The sequence below is a fragment of the Panicum virgatum genome, chromosome 8N (genome assembly GCF_016808335.1).
Source record: "Panicum virgatum strain AP13 chromosome 8N, P.virgatum_v5, whole genome shotgun sequence".
In the NCBI taxonomy this organism is placed as follows: Eukaryota; Viridiplantae; Streptophyta; class Magnoliopsida; order Poales; family Poaceae; genus Panicum; species Panicum virgatum.
In genome coordinates, this window is record NC_053152.1 from 43,233,781 (window position 1) to 43,253,329 (window position 19,549).

Consider the following 19,549-nt stretch of genomic DNA (forward strand, 5'->3'; position numbering starts at 1 on the left):
ATACAAAAGTACCATCGCACGGTTGGTCGGCATAAGTATGCGTCGGATCATTGGTCGGTATATTATGTTATTGTAACCAAGGATCGGTCGTTGTAAATATTTAGGTCTCACAACGCACTATGTGTCGCTATTTCCTACTAGTACCGTCCAACAATCGGTCGGCATATCTCAATCAGAAATTTTCCCTCTCCTGCGGTTCGCCGGCTCGATCTCGCGCGAAAACTCTTCCCGAAAGGCCCACCACTCAGCCTGTGTATGCATCATGTAACCCTAGATAGCTCCTCCAATTTTCATCCGCCGCCCCCCTCCCTCTCGAGCAGCAGGCAGCGCCGCCACCCAAAATCGCGCCGCTCCCTCCCCTCCGCGCGCTCGCCCAAAATCTCTGGTTTCGATCCTGGCCGCACGCTCGCCCCCCCCCCCCTGCCCAAAATCGCACCCTCCCCACGCGCTCGCCCCTCAAACCCAAATCCCGCTCCGTCCACCAGAATCCGCCGCCCCTCCACCCGTCGCCTCTCCATCCTCCACTCGCAGGCAAGCGTCGCCCCTCCACCCCCAGGCAAGCGCCGAGCGCAGCCCCTACACCAGCAGGAAAGCGGCTCCCCAGAGAGTCACCCCTCCACCCGCAGGTAAGCGCCGAGCGCCGCCCCTCCGCCAACAGAAAAGCGACGCCCCTCCACCAGCAGAGCGGCTCCCCTCCATCAGTAGGAAAAGCGGCGCCTCTCCACCAGCAGAAAAGTGGCGCCCCTCCGGTAAGTGCTGCCTAGATCTGCAAGCATGCTGAAGGTTGAATCCTAGCATTCCTCTTAATTTGGTTCCTGCACATTCTTTGAAATTAAGGATAATGAATATGTTGGGTTGGGAATGTGCTCGGCTCATGCACACATGACTACTGTTTGTAGAAATTTCATTGAGAATAGTTTATGAAATCTGATGCTCCCTGTCACCCTTTTGTTGTTTCAAGTGGGGATATTATCTTGCCAAAGGTGACTAGTTAGGTTCTTGGGAAGTTTCCTTGTGCAGATATATGGAACACCAGTTCTTACTTTTGAGCTTATGTTCTTGCTTGAATGCTAAAGCTGAGAAATATATTAGGTGCTTTGTCTTTTAATATATAGTATTGCAAGGTGCAGAATTTTAATTATATTTTTATGGCACCGTAACTATACTTTTGAGCTGATAGCTCCATTTTTTGATAATATATGTCTAATGCATACTATCTTTGCAGGAGTAGCTACGACCTTTTGATTTTATCTTGACATCTTTTCCTATTTGGAGCAACTGCCTTCTAGTTAAGAAGTATTTGAGGAAGGAGTTTGTGTGACGGTATGTTCTGCTTCTCTAGTTCCTATGCCTTACCATCATTGCGTCGTTTTTAATTTTCTGATATGTTGTGTGCTTGAATTTTGTGGGCAAAAGGCCTAATCTGAAACCCACTTGTTCCCACATGGATAAAACATGGATCAACAGTGATGATAGGTACAATTTAATTATTTCATAAATACTGAAGACATTGTGCAGTTATGATGAGATTTAACATAAAAAATTACATGTAGGCTCACCAAGACATATATGCAAGGGGTGAATAGTTTCCTTACTTTTGCATTTAGAAATTCAGCGGTACGGAGCAAGATATTATGCCCATGTACAAAGTGTGTTAACTCATTTTGGAGAGAGGCAAGTGATATACGTGAGCACTTGATATGCGACGGGTTTCAAAAAGGGTACACAACATGGAACTTGCATGGTGAACCTTTCTCTTCTGTGAGGCATGGGAACTTTGATGGTGATGAAGTCATTGAGGAGTCTAATGAGGATGATGATATATCTGGTTTGGTTAGAGACTTAGCTGCTGGTTTATATGATAGAGGGGATTTTGATGATGACAGTTCTGTCCTATAACCTTCTGCTGAACTACTTGCCATTCAAAAGTTGGTAGCAAAAAATAGCAAAGAGTTGTACCCTAATTGCAAGAAATATACACAGTTGCGTTTCCTTGTTAGATTGCTACATCTCAAACTCCTTGGAGGATGGACTGATAGATCTTTTAACCTATTACTAGATCTAATTAATGATGCACTCCCTGAGGGTTCAACACTACCTAGAAATTTTCATGAGGCTAAGAAATTAGTGAAATCCATAGGGATTGGGTACCAAAGTATTCACGCTTGTGAAAATGATTGCATGCTCTATTGGAAGAATGATGCAAAATTAGATTCATGCCCAAAATGCAAGGTTTCACGGTGGAAATCAATACGAAAGAGTCTAGATGGAAAACACACATATAAGGTTCCTAGGAAGGTTCTCCGCTACTTTCCAATTAAGAAATGTCTGCAAAGGTTATTTCTCTCCTCTAATACAGCATGTCTAACTAGATGGCATGATGAAGACAGAAAAATTATGGTCTTCTAAGGCGTCCTGCAAATTCACCACTATGGAAGGACTTCGATGAAAAACATAAAGAGTTTGCTAAAGAAAGTCGAAATATCCGTCTAGCATTCGCCACTGATGGTTTTAACCCATTTAGAACTATGAATGTTAGCTATAGCGTGTGGCCTGGCATTTGTATTCCCTACAATTTTACACCTTCAATGTGCATGAAGCAGTCCAATTTCATCCTTTCTTTGTTGATTCCTGGTAAATATGGTCCTAGTAGTGATATGGATGTGTATTATCAACCACTGGTAAATGGACCATTTGTTCTAACTTGTAGTGAAGCACCTTGATAATGATAACGGACCATTTGTTCCACTGCATGATGTAAAATGGAAATGTGACTGTGGATATTATTAATGGGATTGTCCCTTCTATTAGAGCAGACATAGATGGTATAATTGTTGACAAAAAAATGTTAGAACAGGGTCTAGAAAGTAAGTCTTGTTTAAACAATGTTGCATGACGTAATTTTCTTACTCGAACTTGCAAAGATGCTAATTTGTTTTATTGGCTTCAGGAAAAAAAAATGGCAAGCGCAAGAGGAAGCAATGAGGATGCTCTTGCTTATGAACAGATGCGGCTTACAATGATTGCAAGCAACAAAAGGAAGTTGAAATCTCTTAACCTCCCTAGTATGGTCAATGTGGCACCAATAGGTCCACCTAAGAAAAGAAAAAAGGTTTGTCCAAACATGTCTTTGCCTATTTCTTAATAACTTTGACTCCATCATGTTTCTTTGTTGTAGAGGGCTCATAACACAAGTGCTGTAGCAACTGAAGATCAGAATCTACGTGCAAGGCCACAAAGAAATTGTGTTGAGAAGAAGAGAAAAGCTGCAGCAACTGAAGGTGATAATCTGCGCACAAGGCCACAAAGAAATCTTGTTGAGAAGAAGAAAAAAGCTGCAACAACAGAAGGTGAAGATCCTGAGTGCGAATCTGTTGGAGATTTCTTATGTGACAATGATGGTATTGTTGCCTTTTATCTGAAACTTTTTTCCTTTTATTCAGTACATGCTTTATGATGTTCGGTGCATGCAAATCTGAAAGTACATATTCTCATGTTCAAAATTACTTAAACAGATTTTAGCACCGGTCCACAAAAGAAGAGGAAAGGAAGGGGTATCACCAAATTGACTGAGATATTTGCAAGGACACCTGACATGCCAAAAATCAAAATAATTGTCAATGAATTTGGTCAGCCTGTTGGAGATAAAGTTAAGAAGTTTACAAGAGCTATTGGGTGTCTAGTGAGAAGGAAATTAAGTGTCGGTTGTGCTGACTGGAGGCTTGTTGATGGTGAAAAGAAGTTTGAAGTTTGGACTTACATGAAGGTATTGGTGGTAACATTTTCTTATTTGTACTTTTACTGTCTACAACACATCACTGATGCAATTAAACTCTTGTCTAAGTATTGTTTTGCCTATTTTTCATGACAAATCAGGAAATCTATGATATAAGTGATGATGCCTTTCATTGGTTTCTGGGCACATGTGGAAAGAAATGGAAGGAATTCAAGTCAACCTTAAAGAAGCAGTTCTTTAATGAAAAGATTACAAATGCACAACTGAAGGCAATGCATGCCGGTAGAGTTAATGATGATAATTGGAAATTTCTCGCAAACTATTGGAGGTCACCTGATTGTGAGGTATGCTGGATTTAAATTAAATATCATTACTTGTGTTCCTCAATATCTGTGTAGAATTTAACAGTGTCTATTATAGTTTCGTGCGGGAATAGCAAAAGAAAATCGTTCTAAGTTGGCGATCCACCATACAGCAGGCAGCAAGAGCTTTGCTTGTTCTAGGCATGAACTGGTATAGAAAATAATATCTCTGTCTCTATTTCTGGTTCATTTCTATGTTGCACTTCAGCTCTGAAAATTAAAACAATTGTAGGGTGAACAATTAGGACGTCCTCCTAGAAGGGATGAAGTCTTTATTAAAACACATACAAGAAAGAATGGAGTTCCAGCAAGGCATGCAGAACCAATTATTGTAAGTTTTTCTATGAAAAACATTACAGGTTACAATATCACTTTTCGGTGTATAAACATCTATGTTCCATTCTGTAGAAAAAACTTCAATCAATTGTTCAAGAACGGCCTGAGTTGGTGAATAGAACAATTCAAGAAGGTGATGTATTTGTTGCTGCTTGTGGAGAAAAGGAGCCAAGAGGATGTGTCCGTGTTTTGGGTCTAGGACCAACTCCCCATGATATTAGTACCCCTGGGCTTAAGTCTTACATACCCATAAGGCTTCAAATGGAGGTTCTAGCTCGTAAAAGGGCTGAACGTGAGATTGTAGCTCTACAACAATGCTTAGAGGAAAAGGAGGAATTACTACAGGAAAGGATGGTGCATGAGAGGGAAAATATGGAAATTATCTCACAGCATGGTTCAAATTCACGACACCAAGGGGTAATGTGCTCTATCCTAGTATAATTGCTTGCCATCTGATTTCATAGCAATCTCCTAACACCTACCTCCATTGGGTATCATTCTTAAACCTTTTTTTAGAGCCCAAGGTGTGAAGAACATGTTGAAGATGAAGCTTCAGAGTCTGAAGCTTCTGATGGCTCTGATGATGACGGTGAGTTCATGCATATGAATAGAAATGTTGTAGCTCCAACAATAGTGGAGCACAATCAAGAAAGCCCCACTAGTGCAGCCCCAGCACTGCAGCCTCGTCGTTGCAGCCCTGATCCAGCAATGCAGCCTCGTCGTTGTAGCCCTGTCAGTGCAGCCCCAGTAGTGCAGCCTCATCGCTGCAGCCCTGTCAGTGCAGCCCCTTCATTTGTGCCAACGAATGATACCCCTCGCTGTCCACACTCTGAACTTGTAATCTTCTTATCTGTCCTACAATGTTAATTCTGATATATTAATGGTTCTATACCTAGAGTCAATTCTCATAAATGCATCATTTGTTTCAGGTTGGAAAGGACGTGATATTATATGCAATGTTGGGAACTAATCAGGCTGTGGCTAAGGGAACAATTGTTTCAACTAATCGTGACAACATGCTTGGAGGTGTGGCTCTTGGAAAGCAGTATTGTGAAGTTATTGTCAATGTTGTGCTGAAAAGGGATACAATTTTGCCTCGGCCTTATGATGGTGTGGAGTTGATGGCTGATGCTCTTAACATGCCAATTGCATGGCCATATCAAAGGGTAATACACATGTTTATATCCTTTTTTAAGTTTGATGAGACTAACCAAATATTCTAATTATTTAAATTTCTAATAGTTGAAGGTTACCAAGTCATCACTCTCTTCCCGGGATACTGTAGGTATGTTCTGCATTTTACTTTGAGCAAATAACAAGTATTGTCTTATTTCTATTTGAACAAATAGCTGAATTTTACTTTGACCAAACTGCATAGAAGCTAGCCAATTTTCTGAACATTATGTTTGGATTGGCTTCTTGGCTATTGCTAATGTGCTAGCACAATTGCTTTTTGATTGAAAATAGTGACATGAAGGGAAATTTCCTGGTACTAAGAGGTCTGGACTTTAGTTCTAATAAAGCGTCTTCATTTCTGATTGAGAATAGTGACATTGCAATTCTAATATGTAACCTGCAGCCCTTACATTCAATGCATTATTTATAACAATTTGCACTTTCACTTTGTTCAGGTGGGAGATCCTAGAGGCAGAGTGATGCTTGATCATGTTGGTAGGAAGCGGATCAGTGCTTGCTAGTGCTATTTTGTTTTGGCAGACTTGATACATTTTGTATGTGTATTGTGAGTTGTCATGTGTTCTGACAAGCCAAAGTTATGGTTGTTTTGTGACTGATTTGACAAGCTTGGCTGCCTCCCATTTTGTTGTAAATATTGCTGTCCACTTGAACTGTGAGCTGTGACAAGCAAAATATATCATCTAGCTAGTTTGGTAGAACTAAGCTTTTGGGACAAGGCAAATGATGTTGTCCTCAATTGAAAAGAATACTTTAAGCTATGTTCAGATGTGTGATTGATATCTTTTGTCTTCAATTGAAAACTATCAGCTATGTTCCTGTGAACTGTGAATGTGAGGTTATATATATATATATATATTATTTTCTAGCTTCATATGAATGTATAGTGTTGGATTGTTTGTCGGAATAGAAATTTCTAATGTCAAACTATTGGTCGGTATAGAGAATTGCATGGCATATGTGCATGGGTCGGTATAAATCTACTTAGCATCCAACCATCGGTCGGTATAGTGTTGTTGGTCGGTATAACTTTATACCGACGCCACTTAAAACGACCTATAGCAGGGGTCGGTATAACTTTATACCGACCGATGATCTGTCGGTACAGAGGCTTATAGCGACCCTTACGGTGTCGGCGATGAGGGGCTGTGGTATAGTGATTTGCGCAGAGAAGAATACCATGTTGGCCCCTTGGTCGTAATCAGGAGAACACATTGTCAGACCTGGAACAGCGAGACTGCTCACAGGTGTAGAATATTCTAGAATAGCACATGGTCTGTATCTTATACTATTGTAACTACTAGGATATGAGTAAAACTAGTCAGAACATAAGCAAACTACCTGAGTAGTACTTAGGTAGGACTCCTAAGCTGTATCTGGCTAGAATTTCCATGTATCCCTGTCCCCCTAGACTATGTAAGGGCGGCAAGGGACTTCCTTTAAAAGACACCAACCTCAAAAGTAATACAAACCAACACACAAGACGTAGGGTATTATGCTCCCGGCGGCCCGACCTTATCTAAAGTTTTGTGTTCCTTGCACCATCGAGTTCCTGATCTCGGTGACACAAGATGTAATGTATAGTATGTGACAAACTGACCATCATTGCGGTGTTCATGCTTGATATATACTATGTAATGTATAGTATACATATCATATCGGTCCTAGTATGATAGGACGACTATACAGACGACTAGACTCGACTAATCGGCCCGATCGACGACTAATCTCAATTAATCACCTTATCAGTGTCATGGCGACTAGGTTCGACTAGATGACTGTAAAACATTGGTTGCAGTGGCATCTCAGCAATTGGAGCGAATGGCCATGGTGTTTTTTTTTACCCAGACACATGGGTGAAGATCTTGTCTACGGATTGATAGTCACTATAGTGTTCTTGCTTGTCTTTTTTTGAGTTAGGCTGTATCCGTTTCGGTAGAGGCCGGGAATTATTCAAGTATGGTTGTATCACCATGATGTATCAGTACTTGAAATTAAAAATTTTCCCTTTTCAAAAAATGTGCTATGAACGACACCACTGATTATATCCTTTAGACGTGCGGAGTAACTTTTCTTAATAACTTGAGTTGGTAGGTAGAGTGGTGCTGTCTCAATATATAGAACTTAAAGATAGGTTGTGTAGACTGAATAGGGGTTCATTCTTAGTTAGCTCACTCTACAAGGGTCTCATGCAGGAAGTAAATGTTTTGGACAATTTGTGCCTCGTGGAAGCTTAAACTTCCATCAAAAATTAAAATTCTCTTTCGCTACATAAAAAAGATGGAACATCACAAGCTGAATAAAGAACTAGTCTTTAGCCTTTTGTCTTTTGAGTCTTGGTTTTGCTATTCTTATCCTTGGCAGAACCCTTGCGTGTAAGGTGTTTTGCAATTTCAGAACTGCCTTCTTTGTACCCTTTGGCTGTGAGCATCCACCCTGTGAATGCTGAGGCCGGAACTATCCTTAATCTAAAAAAGATTAGGCTTGCTGTAGTTTTTCTGATGCCCACCGCAGTTGGGGTTACCAACCAAAGTTGGTCCATGTGATTCGCTCAACCCTCCTTGGCACCTCTGCTCTCCAATTTGATCATACTTGGCACTTTCAGTTTCCACTAACAGCTCACCAACCTTTATTTTTCTAAGTGTACTGGAAACTAGCAGATATCTAGCAACTACTAGCAGATATCTAGCAACTCTTACATCAATCACATCTTTCAGTTCCATACTCCATCTAAAAAAACTCAGAGATGTGCCACCTCTATTTCTTGTTGAAGTGACTGCTATTTATACTACTACGAACTACTATTTGATCATCACTACTAAAATAATGTGTTATATTGGTCAATTCACCCATCCTATGTGATCCCATCGGTTTTATTTTTTTCGTGGTCACATTTGATCTCGTCATGCTTTTTGACGTGCATTTTCATGAAGAGAAACTCATGCACCAGTTGTTTTCCAATCATGCAAAGCTGGCCAATGCAAACAACCTATAATCATCAGAAATGGCAATCCAAAGTGTAAGCAAACTAATCCATCACTAAGATGTGAGGAACAACATACTGATTTCGTGTTGGAAAGCCAACATTTGCACTAATTGGGTTTTGACTATTCAAACATCATTGAATCTTTGGAACTGGATCGAAATTGCTGCTTTCGGGAGAGAAACTTAAGAATGGTAAGCTCCAGCACCGCAGCACCTTAATTCGAGGTCGCTGAAGCTCCTGTCTCGGAAGTGATGGCTGAAGATGAAACTCGTTCTGTAGTGAGTAGTGTAGCCGAGTGAGGTTGCCTGACCTTTATTTGTGTACACTAGTGGAAGCACTTAGAATATGTTGAACCTTGCTTTGTTTCTTTGAAATAAAGTGGAGAAACCTTTTCTCAAAAAAACTGAAGGGTGGTTATTTCTTTTAGGTCACGTGGTACAAGAATTGCAGTAGCATGCTAGTCATGTTTTGGTTTGTTGCTATAGCATGCCCTAATGGACCGTAATGGATCCCTATAGATTGAGGGATATTGCGGTTGGTGTGTTCACAATACTTCTATTGTCTGAAAATGACAAGTTCGAACTAAGTTGATAAGAAAAATGTTGGCTAAGGTGTTGGTGTAAGCTGAACATGGTTTTCATATCTGCAGTCTAGAATGGTTGATCTATGTGGTTATATTGACTACAGTATGGTGCCAAGACTCTCTTGATGACTTCTTCTTTGACTCTAGGGTGGTATAGTAGAAGCACTACTGCTGAATCCAGCAAGGCACACTTTTGAAGCTCCACAATTTTTTCAGCATTCACAATAAGGTGTCAATGGACTTGAACTGGATGCATTTTTATTCTAATATACAAAAGTATGACAATGTTCTGTTCAGCTGTCCTACTAGCAAATTAAAGCCTGTCACGTACAGACTGTTCACCCCGAATGAACTCATAATTTGTGTTGCATGAGGGGAAAAATAGAACATTTTTATTTCAGATTTTTGTGATTTATTCTGTTATCTTAGAGGGGGTACAACTGCAATTTTTGGATTTACATATACATATAATATATATGGAAATGGAAACTAGTGTGCACTTTCAATAGTATATGTCTAACATTCAAAGTTTTTTTCTTCTTGTATAATGGTATGCCATTGATAGCAATTGTTCTTTAGATTGCACCTTGAACAGCTTGATCTTCGTTCAAAATTCATTTGATCTAAGTGTTTTATAAAGATCATGTTACTCTGTATTTGATGGGAAGAACAAAGACATCAAATGCCCTCTCATCAAGATGTAGTCATGTACTCACATGTGTCGCTTAGGTTTTTTTTAGATTACACAGTACAACTTAGGCAATCACAACATATGTAAACTCATCCTTACGAACGCACATACACAAACCCTACCCCCTATGAGCCTCTTCGAAGACTGAGCCAGCAAATCCTCAAGATTGACGAAGTCACCACAGACGCCTACCACTGAAAGCACAAAACTATTAAATCCTAGAAAATTCCCTCCCATGAGGAGCCAAACAGAACCTGAGGTGCTACTAAGGCTCTTGTAACAACTAGACTACAGGCCATTTCGCAAATGTTTTGCTTAGTGTATAAGAGTTTGTCATGAACTGAGGTTGAGACTTGATAGCTTTCACATGTTCGTATCTGCATTATACATTTAAATTTGATAGAGGGCACATGCCTTCCTGAGTTCATGGCGATGTGGCACGAAGTAGTTGTATGCTAGTCATCATACTTTTAGTTTTCAGCTAAATCAAGCCAAACACTACCACAGGCCGTGTCCCTTCGAGAGATGCATGGGCTACTCAGATGAAACCACCTGTATCCCATTTTACCATGGGCAACACGACATTATAAAAATGATTTTGAGGACCCACATGTCACTGGCTCCTTGGGAAAAAGTAAGCATATATGGAAATTTATTAAGTTTTAAGTACTACAGTAGATACATTGCTCCTCGAGTCTCTCTTCCTGGTGATGTTGTATGAGGTAGCAGCATGCTTTTTTTATGAAACTGGAGGGGATTATCCCCTACTGATTATAAATATATATGAAAAAGTAGAGTCAAATAATTACAAGTGAGGACAAGGCGTCCTAAGAGGCAATGAAACTATCTAGCCATGAAGACATTGTCTGTACATGTTTTGATTTCGCACGGTGAATGACCATTGCAAAACTAGCCTTAAAAAACTCAATGGTATTCTGCACCGTTGGACTTCTTGCATCGAAGAAAGTAGCAGCATGCTAGTCATGCTTTTGGTTTCAGCTAAGGCATGCCAAATCCATGATGTTCATGGACAAAACAAAATAATAGGCAGTATACATATAACTATTAACTTGAGAAAACAGAGGTGCCACATCTCTAAGACTACTTTTAGACAGAGTATGGAACTGGAAGATGAGGTTGAAGAAAGAGTTGCTAGATACCTGCTAGTTTTCAGTGATAAGTGAGATAAGTAGAGATTGGTGAGTTGTTAGTGGAAACTGAAAAGGCTAAATGTGGTGAACTTGGAAACAAGAGTTGCCAAGCAGGGTTGAACGAAGCGTAGTCACCATCTTTGATTGGTAACCCTAGCTAAGGTGGGCGGCCAATGAAGTGTGGACAGCCTGACCATAGCTAAGTGGTAAACATGCTGTTACCCCACAAGCAGCTGTTTGTCGTTGGCATCACCACCATCCTCTCTGCATCCTTTGGAGCAGCCAGATCGATGATTTCATGCCTCACGGGCCGCCTCCTCAACTAATCGGTCTAGCTAGCTACCGAGCGATTGTGGCCCACTATACCCGGAGAGATGAAGAGACATCGTCATCTCCACGGAAACGGCCATGGTGAAGTTGATGCCGGATTGGTCCACCTTGTTGGGCTATTGAGCCTGAACGCTAGTGGTCATGCATGTATGTATGTATCAACAATTATCTGCAATAATGCAACTAAGGATCTAGAGATTGCGTCGGCCGGGCCAGTGGCCGGGGATACGACTTGCTAGGACAATGGTGTGGGCTCCTGGCACAAGAGATAAAGCAACACATAAGGAATATTCTTCTATATTTTGATTTTTTTAGTGTGAAGCATACATGATCCAAATTGCACACCTAATTTATCGCATAAAATTTTGTGGCATCTTGATTTTGAAATAATGTAATGGTTGTTCATGATTCATTCTCTCAGTGTGTAATAACAAAGATAATAAAGAGTATTTTAGACATGATTTCTGAAAGAATTAAATGGAACACGTGCATATATTCAAGCAGGCACCGAGTACTTGCTAATCCTGAGAGGTTGCATGCTTGCAGCAGTAGTGTGAAAATATGCACGACCATGGGAAGAAGGTTGGTGTACAAGGAGTCAGTGTGTGTGTGAAACGGAGAAAATTGCCGACTCGCCGTTGGGTGGTTTTTGCACGCATGCTGTGTGGCTAGGTGCCTTCACGCTGGTTTGGTATTTGATAAAACACAAGATAAGCATGGCTAAAGGCTGCCATTGTATGGTACAAATTGTAATGATAACATGCCAGTCATGTTTTTAGTTTGCAGCTAATGCACGCCAAGCCCATGATGTACATGGTGGCAAGTAGTATATATGCATATGATTCTTATCATTTACCAAAATGAACAAGGATATATATAGGAGACAAAACACAGCAGCAACATCTCCGTTCATATAGTAGTCAGAACAAGGTTTTGGAGTGCTGCAGTTTTTTAAAAAAATTGCAATATGAAGCAAAAACGATGAGGTGTTGGAGGAAGCTGAAAAGGCCAACCCAAGTATGTTGAACTAGAAGAGCAGACCCGTTAGACAAACACACACGTTGTGATCCAGTGCATCTGAAAAGGCCAACCCAAGTGTGTTCAACCGGAAGAGTAGACCCGTTAGACTAACACACATTGTAGATCAAGTGCATATGTTGCCTTTAGGGGGCAGAAACAGCAAACAGACCCTGCTGCTTTGCAATGTGTGTCTGCTTGGGCAAAGACACGCAAGCACTCGCAATTGTCCTTCATGATTATGGTTGATGCTGCTAACTCACCAGCCTATGTATACAAATTTATTGAGTTGTGAACTTGTGATCAATAAACATCACAATGCTATGCTCAGGTAGCTGCACAACCGCATGACGGTATATTGTCGATATATTATGTGAAATATTGTTCATAAAAAATGGGCTGTAAAATAGCATAAATGATTTCATTACCTCACTCATCATACTCTACAAAATCGCAGTTAAAAATGCTAGTTTTAGGGGCGGATAACGCACCTGCCTTTGAAAAAGATTTGTAGGGGTCGGCTATGGCATGACCCGTCCCTAGAAATCGATTTCTAGGGGCATCGCACCATGACCCACCCCTAAAAATTATTTTAGGGGTGGGCGGGGACACGTTATCCGCCTGTAAAAATGGTATTTGTAGCTGCAAAAAGCAGGGGTGCCTGTCCCTAAAAATGTTATTTTTAGCTGCGAAAAGTACAGGTGTCGCCCCTAAAAATACGTTTTCACCCACCCCTAAAAATCATTTATGTAGAAGTGATGTTTCCTTGACCTTATTACTCACGAAATGTAGAAGTAGACCTCCTGCTAGTCATCGTCATGTGGATTGGTCCATGACGATGAGGTTCAGGACAACGAGAGCAGTATGAGAAAGACAAGTGAGGAATGATGATCGGTGCTGTGAAGACCGAGTCTGGTACTTCGGGCAATTGGGCTCCTCCTCTCTTCTCCGGTGGCCACATTTTCTTGTTGCTAGACCGCTCTCAAATGGCATAGCATCCCAACCGTGCAAGAAATCCGTGAAAGAAAACCATTTTTAACATAGTTCTTGCTCTTCTTTCCTGATCAATTGGGATAGATGCATCAAACTAAGAGTGTGCTGTAACATATATATATGTTGGAATTGATCTCTGGCTCGACCCAACGGAAGAGTTGGACCCTTGGTCCGTGCCCTGATCGGGGGTGCTCAACCAGCCCATGGGCTGGCGGGCCCCTGTCGCACAGCACACTATAAAAGGGGCTTGGGTGCGAGGAAAGAGGTTCACTGCCGCCACAAACCCCACCGAGAGTCCCTAGCCCTAACCCGATCTAGAGGGGGTGCTGCCAACGACGGGAAGCTCCGCCACCGTCACTTCTGGACCACGCCGTGGTCGTCCTCGCCAGAGCACCGAACCATCCCCGGGCGACGGTCTGCGTCTCCCACTCATCTCTCTCTCTCCCTCTGTCTTTCTCTCTCTTTGTAGTAGATCAGGAATGAACTACTTCTTTCTACATAGAAGTTGTAACCCTGACTCGATTTATATGCGTAGACTCAATCTTGTACAGAAATAGAGAAGTCAAGAATATAACATTGGTATCAGTCGCCGATCTAGAGCATAGATCGGGTTTTGGGAAGAACAGAAAGCATTTAGAAGGAGGGGAAAACACCTTGAATTCTCAGATCGAGAAACCTCAAAACCCTAACCCTAGATTTACAAGAACAGAGAACCCGGGAGGGGGTGGACTCACCTTCCTCGGATCCACCGCATTGCGCGGGTGAGAAACCACCACGCCGCCGCTCGTCGGCGCCCGCACAAGAACAGGACGGGCCGATGCTCGCCGGGATGCGTCGGTGCGCGGTGTCGGGCACCACCGTCAGGCCACTCGACGGCGGCGCGCTCCCACTCAGGTGAGTGCGCGCGCCGGAGAGGGGGCCGGCGGTGGCGCCGCCATCCGACTTCCCGAGCCTCCATGGCCGCCGCTCCTCAGATGCGGGTTCCTGCACGCTCGCGTTGCGTGCGCGGCCAAAGAACCGAGGAGCTAAGAAACAAGAGAAGCGGGCCGGCGTCCAGATCTGGTCGCGCGCCGGCAAAGTCGCCGGTGGCGGCACCACCGCCGGACCCGGAAGAGAAAGAGGGAAGGGAAGAAGAGGAAATGGCCTAGGGTTTCCGGGAGAGCCGGCCACCGGCGGTTTTGATCGACCGGAATCGCCTCCCAGCCGTCGGATTCGATCCGACGGTCTGAGGGCGGCCGCCGGCCAAGCGAGCCAGATTCGGCCCAAGAGGGAGCCGCAGCCAGGCCGAAATCGCAGCCCAGGCCCAGGTTACGGCCTGGGCGCGCGGTAGGAGCGGCTGTGCTGCATGGGCCATGGGCCAAATTCGGCTATGGGCCGAATCAATAGTTAAGAATTGAGATTTTTCCCTTTTATTTTCAGAAGACTTTTGAATATGAATTCTTTGATGAATTTCATTAGAATTTAAAACTGTGTAAATAAATGCAACAACGTGTATTATTTTAAGAGTAGAAAATTACAGAATCCCACTTCTGAATATTTAGAATTTTATATGTTTCCGCTGCGAAGAATTGTGATTTTTCCCCTGTGTTAATTTGAACCAACGGGATAATTAATACAGAGAAATATAGAATTTTGTGAATTATGATATTGTAATTTCTGACCAAAGTTGATGTTACAATATTATAATCTTGTCCAGAAATTTTTATGCATTTTTTCTATCTCCGCCTAAAGGTGATTTAGACTTAATGCACAGAATATTGTACATTTGAATTTCGAATACAAAATTTTGACTTGAACACATAATTTTGTAAATTATGATATTGTAATTTCTGACCAAAGTTGATGTTACAATATTATAATCTTGTCCAGAAATTTTTATGCATTTTCTCTATCTCTGCCTAAAGGTGATTTAGACTTAATGCACAGAATATTGTATGTTTGAATTTTGACCAAAGTTAAATTTAAACATGCCATTATTATTATATTGAATTTGTACTCAAATTTTCGAATTTTGTGATCCAATGCTATGTCATTTGAATGCCATTCCAGAATTAAATGACCAAGAACTATGGGAAATAGTTTCAGAAGTTACAAATTGCTCTGGCGATGACTAATATAGATTTGGCCATCATAATGCCAGCTCTAGAAGAACCAGAAAATCCCGTAAGGGCTCAGAACAAAGCACACGATGCATGGGCTATTTGACAGAAAGCCCATGACTTTGCTTGGACTAAATGGGAAATTCAGTAGGCACGTTGGAATTTTTCAAACCGCAAGTGCCTGATGATCATTAGAGGTTCCATTTCAGTTTGTATAAGAATGGCAATAAAAGAATGAGCCACCGCTACTGAGTATCTAGCAATGGTGAAGAGTCAGTTCACTGATTCTTCGAAGCTTATGCTGCCACTTTGGCTGAAAAGCATATGACCATGAAATATGCTGGCGGTGGAATAAAATAACAGATTCTAGAAATGAGCCACATGGCAAACAAGCTTAAGACAATGAACATGCCTCTTCCAGATCCCTTCGTTGTTCAGCTGGTGTTCAAGGACTTTTCGACTTCTCATGTCAATTATAACACTCAGCCAGAAAATAGAAACGTTGAGAAACTGTACGTTGAGAAATTGTTTACCATGTGCAATCAAAAGAGGATATATATAGAAGGCCACCAATGGAGGTGCGCTTGTCTTCCATATTCAGTAGAAAAACAAGAACTATCAGAACAATAAGAAACTTTTCTCATCTAGTACAAATCAGAAGGAATATGATAAGAATGCCTCCTCATATGAGAATGTTACTAAGAAACACAAACGAATTGATGCAATCTCGTCCAACTTATGGCACTGTCGTTTAGTCCATATTTCGAGGGAGAGAATAGAGCGCTTAGTGAAAGCATCAATTCTTCCGTCATTAGAATCTTCAGAATTAGAACAATGTATCGATTGCATTAAAGGAAAATTTTCTAAAAAAATAAAGAAAGATGCCAAACATAGTGTGGGAATTTTAGAAATAATCCACAGAGATGTATGTGGACTCTTTTCTGTCACTATTGTGGATGGCTATGATTCATTCATAATATTCACAGATGATTATTCACGTTATGGCTATATTTATACAATTAAAGAACGTCGGAAGCATTGGATAAATTCAAGATATTTAAAGCAGAAGTAGAAAATTAACATGATTTAAAGATCAAGATAGTAAGATTCGATCATGGGGAGTACTACGGTCGGCACACCCCTTATGGCCAAGTTCCTGGACCTTTTGCGAGGTTTCTTATGGGAAATGGCATAGTTGCCTAGTATTCAACACTGGGTGAGTCTCAGCAGAACAAAGTAGCAGAAAGAAGAAACCGTACCCTGATGGATATGGTCAGAAGTATGAATTATGGATAGGAAGGGAAACCCCGCTTAATCATTTTCGTGTGTGGGGCTGTCCAGCTGAGGCTAAGGTATCTAATCCAAACACTGGGAAATTAGATCCCAAGATAGTCAGTTGCCTTTTTATTGGCTATCCAAAAAAGTCTAAGGGATATCGCTTCTACTGTCCCAATAGACACACGAAGTTTATAGAAACAAGACACGCTGCCTTCTTAGAAGATCAAATGATCAGGGGGAGCATGGTAGCCAGAAAAATTGACCTTGAAGAGAAGCGGGTATTCATTCCCACTCCGATGACTCAAGAGCCATATTTCTCGTTGCCCGTTGTTGTGGCACCGATAGTGCAGGAAACTGCAGTGCCAACGCCTGTTGTCAGTTCTCCTGACGTGGCAGCAAATGGAAATGAGGAACCTGTTCCTCAGGACCATATAGAACCTATTGCCATGGATGAGGGGGAGCAGCAGCAGCCTCTTGTGCAAGAAATACAAGTCGCAGTGGCCCCGAGTAGGCCACAAAGAATTAGAAAACCAGCTATTTCTGATGACTATGAAGTCTATAATAGCGAAGAAACTCAAATGGAGGATGATCCCACCTCTTTTGAAGAAGCCATGAGAAGCGTGAATTCATCCAAGTGGACTGCAGCCCTGGAAGATGAAATGAAATCTATGAGTGCCAATAAAGTTTGGGACTTAGAAGAAATTCTTAAAGGAGGCAAAACAGTAGGCTACAAATGGGTCTACAAGACGAAATGTGACTCCAAAGGGAACATAGAAAAATTTAAAGCGCGACTTGTGGCGAAAAGTTTTACGCAAAGAGAAGGGATAGATTACAATGATACATTTTCCCCGGTCTCATGTAAAGATTCTTTCAGAATAATAATAGCCTTAGTGGCACATTATGATCTAGAATTACATATGGATTTGAAGACGGTATTCCTGAATGGGGATTTATATGAAAATGTCTACATGGCACAACCAAAAGGTTTTGTCGTGGAAGGCAAAGAAAACTTAGGGTGCCACCTGAAGAAATCGATTTATGGCTTGAAGCAAGCCTCAAGGTAGTGGTATTTAAAATTTGATGAAACAATAAGAAAGTTTGGATTTAAAGAAAATGAAGAGGATAATTGCATTTATGCAAAGTTCAATAATGGAAAATTCATTTTCCTCATCCTGTATGTGGATGACATTCTGCTAGCTGCTAGCTAGCAGTGATGTCGATCAACTACTGGAGACAAAGAAATTCTTGTCCTCGAAGTTTGATATGAAAGATCTCGGTGAAGCTTCATTTGTTTTAGGAATTGAGATCCATCAAGACAAAAAAAATGGGGTGTTAGCATTTTCACAAAAGGCATATCTAGAAAGAATATTAAAGAAATACGGTATGCATATGAGTAAGCCCATAGCTGCTCCAATAGTCAAGGGCGACAGTTTCGGGAAACATCAGCATCCCAAGAACCAGTATGAGCTCGAGCAAATAAAGGCAGCACCTTATACTTCAGCTGTCGGAAGCTTACAGTATGCACAAATGTGCACACGCCTTGACTTAAGTTTTGTTACCGGGTTACTTGGCAGATACCAGAGCAATCCAGACATAGAGCATTGGAAAATGGTGAAGAAAGCATTATGCTACGTAAGGGGTACAATAGGTCTCATGCTGACATACAGAAAATCAGAACCTTCAGAAATAGAAGGATATTCAGATTCAGACTTTGCAGGAGATGCGGATGACAGAAAATCTACATCTGGATGTATCTTCACTCTTACAAAGGGAGCGATATCGTGGAAAAGCTCCAAGCAGTCAGCCACAGTATCATCCACAATGTATGCTGAGTTTGTAGCATGTTATGAGGCCTCAGGGCAGGTCACATGGCTTAAGAAATTAGGACCCGAATAGAAAGTGGTCGACAGCGTAGAAAAACCACTGAAATTATACTGCGACAACGAGCCAGTAGTATTTTGTGCTCATAAACAACAAGTCGAGTGGTGCTGCCAAACACATCGATATTAACTTTTATATTGTTAAGGAGCAAGTCCAGGATCAAACGATTTGTCTAGAACATGTAAGAACAAACAAAATATTAGCGGATCCGCTTACAAAAGGCCTACCACCCAATGTGTTCAGAGAACACTTATCTGGCATGAGTTTAAGGGAAAGTCTATGATTCCTGGACAAAGAGGGGCCAAGAATAAGACTCCGTCTCAGAACGGAAAGGTGATTGTGGCTATTAATCTGACAGTAATAATTGTCATGACGAGGCACGCCCTATACACTGATCTGTGATGGGATGGACCAATCTCAGAAAAAGAACAAGAATAAAAAACAAGAAGAGATCAAGGGGGAGAATGTTGGAATTGATCTCTGGCTCCACCCAACGGATGAGTCGGACCCTTGGTCCGCGCCCTGATCGGGGGCGCTCAACCAGCCCATGGGCTGCCGGGCCCCTGTCACACAGCACCGAAAAAAGGGAGGTGGGGGCCTGGGCGCGAGGAAAGAGGTTCACTGCCGCCACAAACCCCACCGAGAGTCCCTAGCCCTAACCCGATCTAGAGGGGTTGCTGCCAGTGACGGGAAGCTCCGCCACCGTCGCTTCTGGACCACGCCATGGTCGTCTTCGCCGGAGCACCGAACCATCCCCGGGCGACCGTCTGCGTCTCCCATTCATCTCTCTCTTTCTCCCTCTGTCTTTCTCTCTCTTGTAGTAGATCAGGAATGAACTACTTCTTCTACTCAGAAGTTGTAACCCTAACTCGATTTATATGCCTAGACTCGATCTTGTACAGAAATAGACAA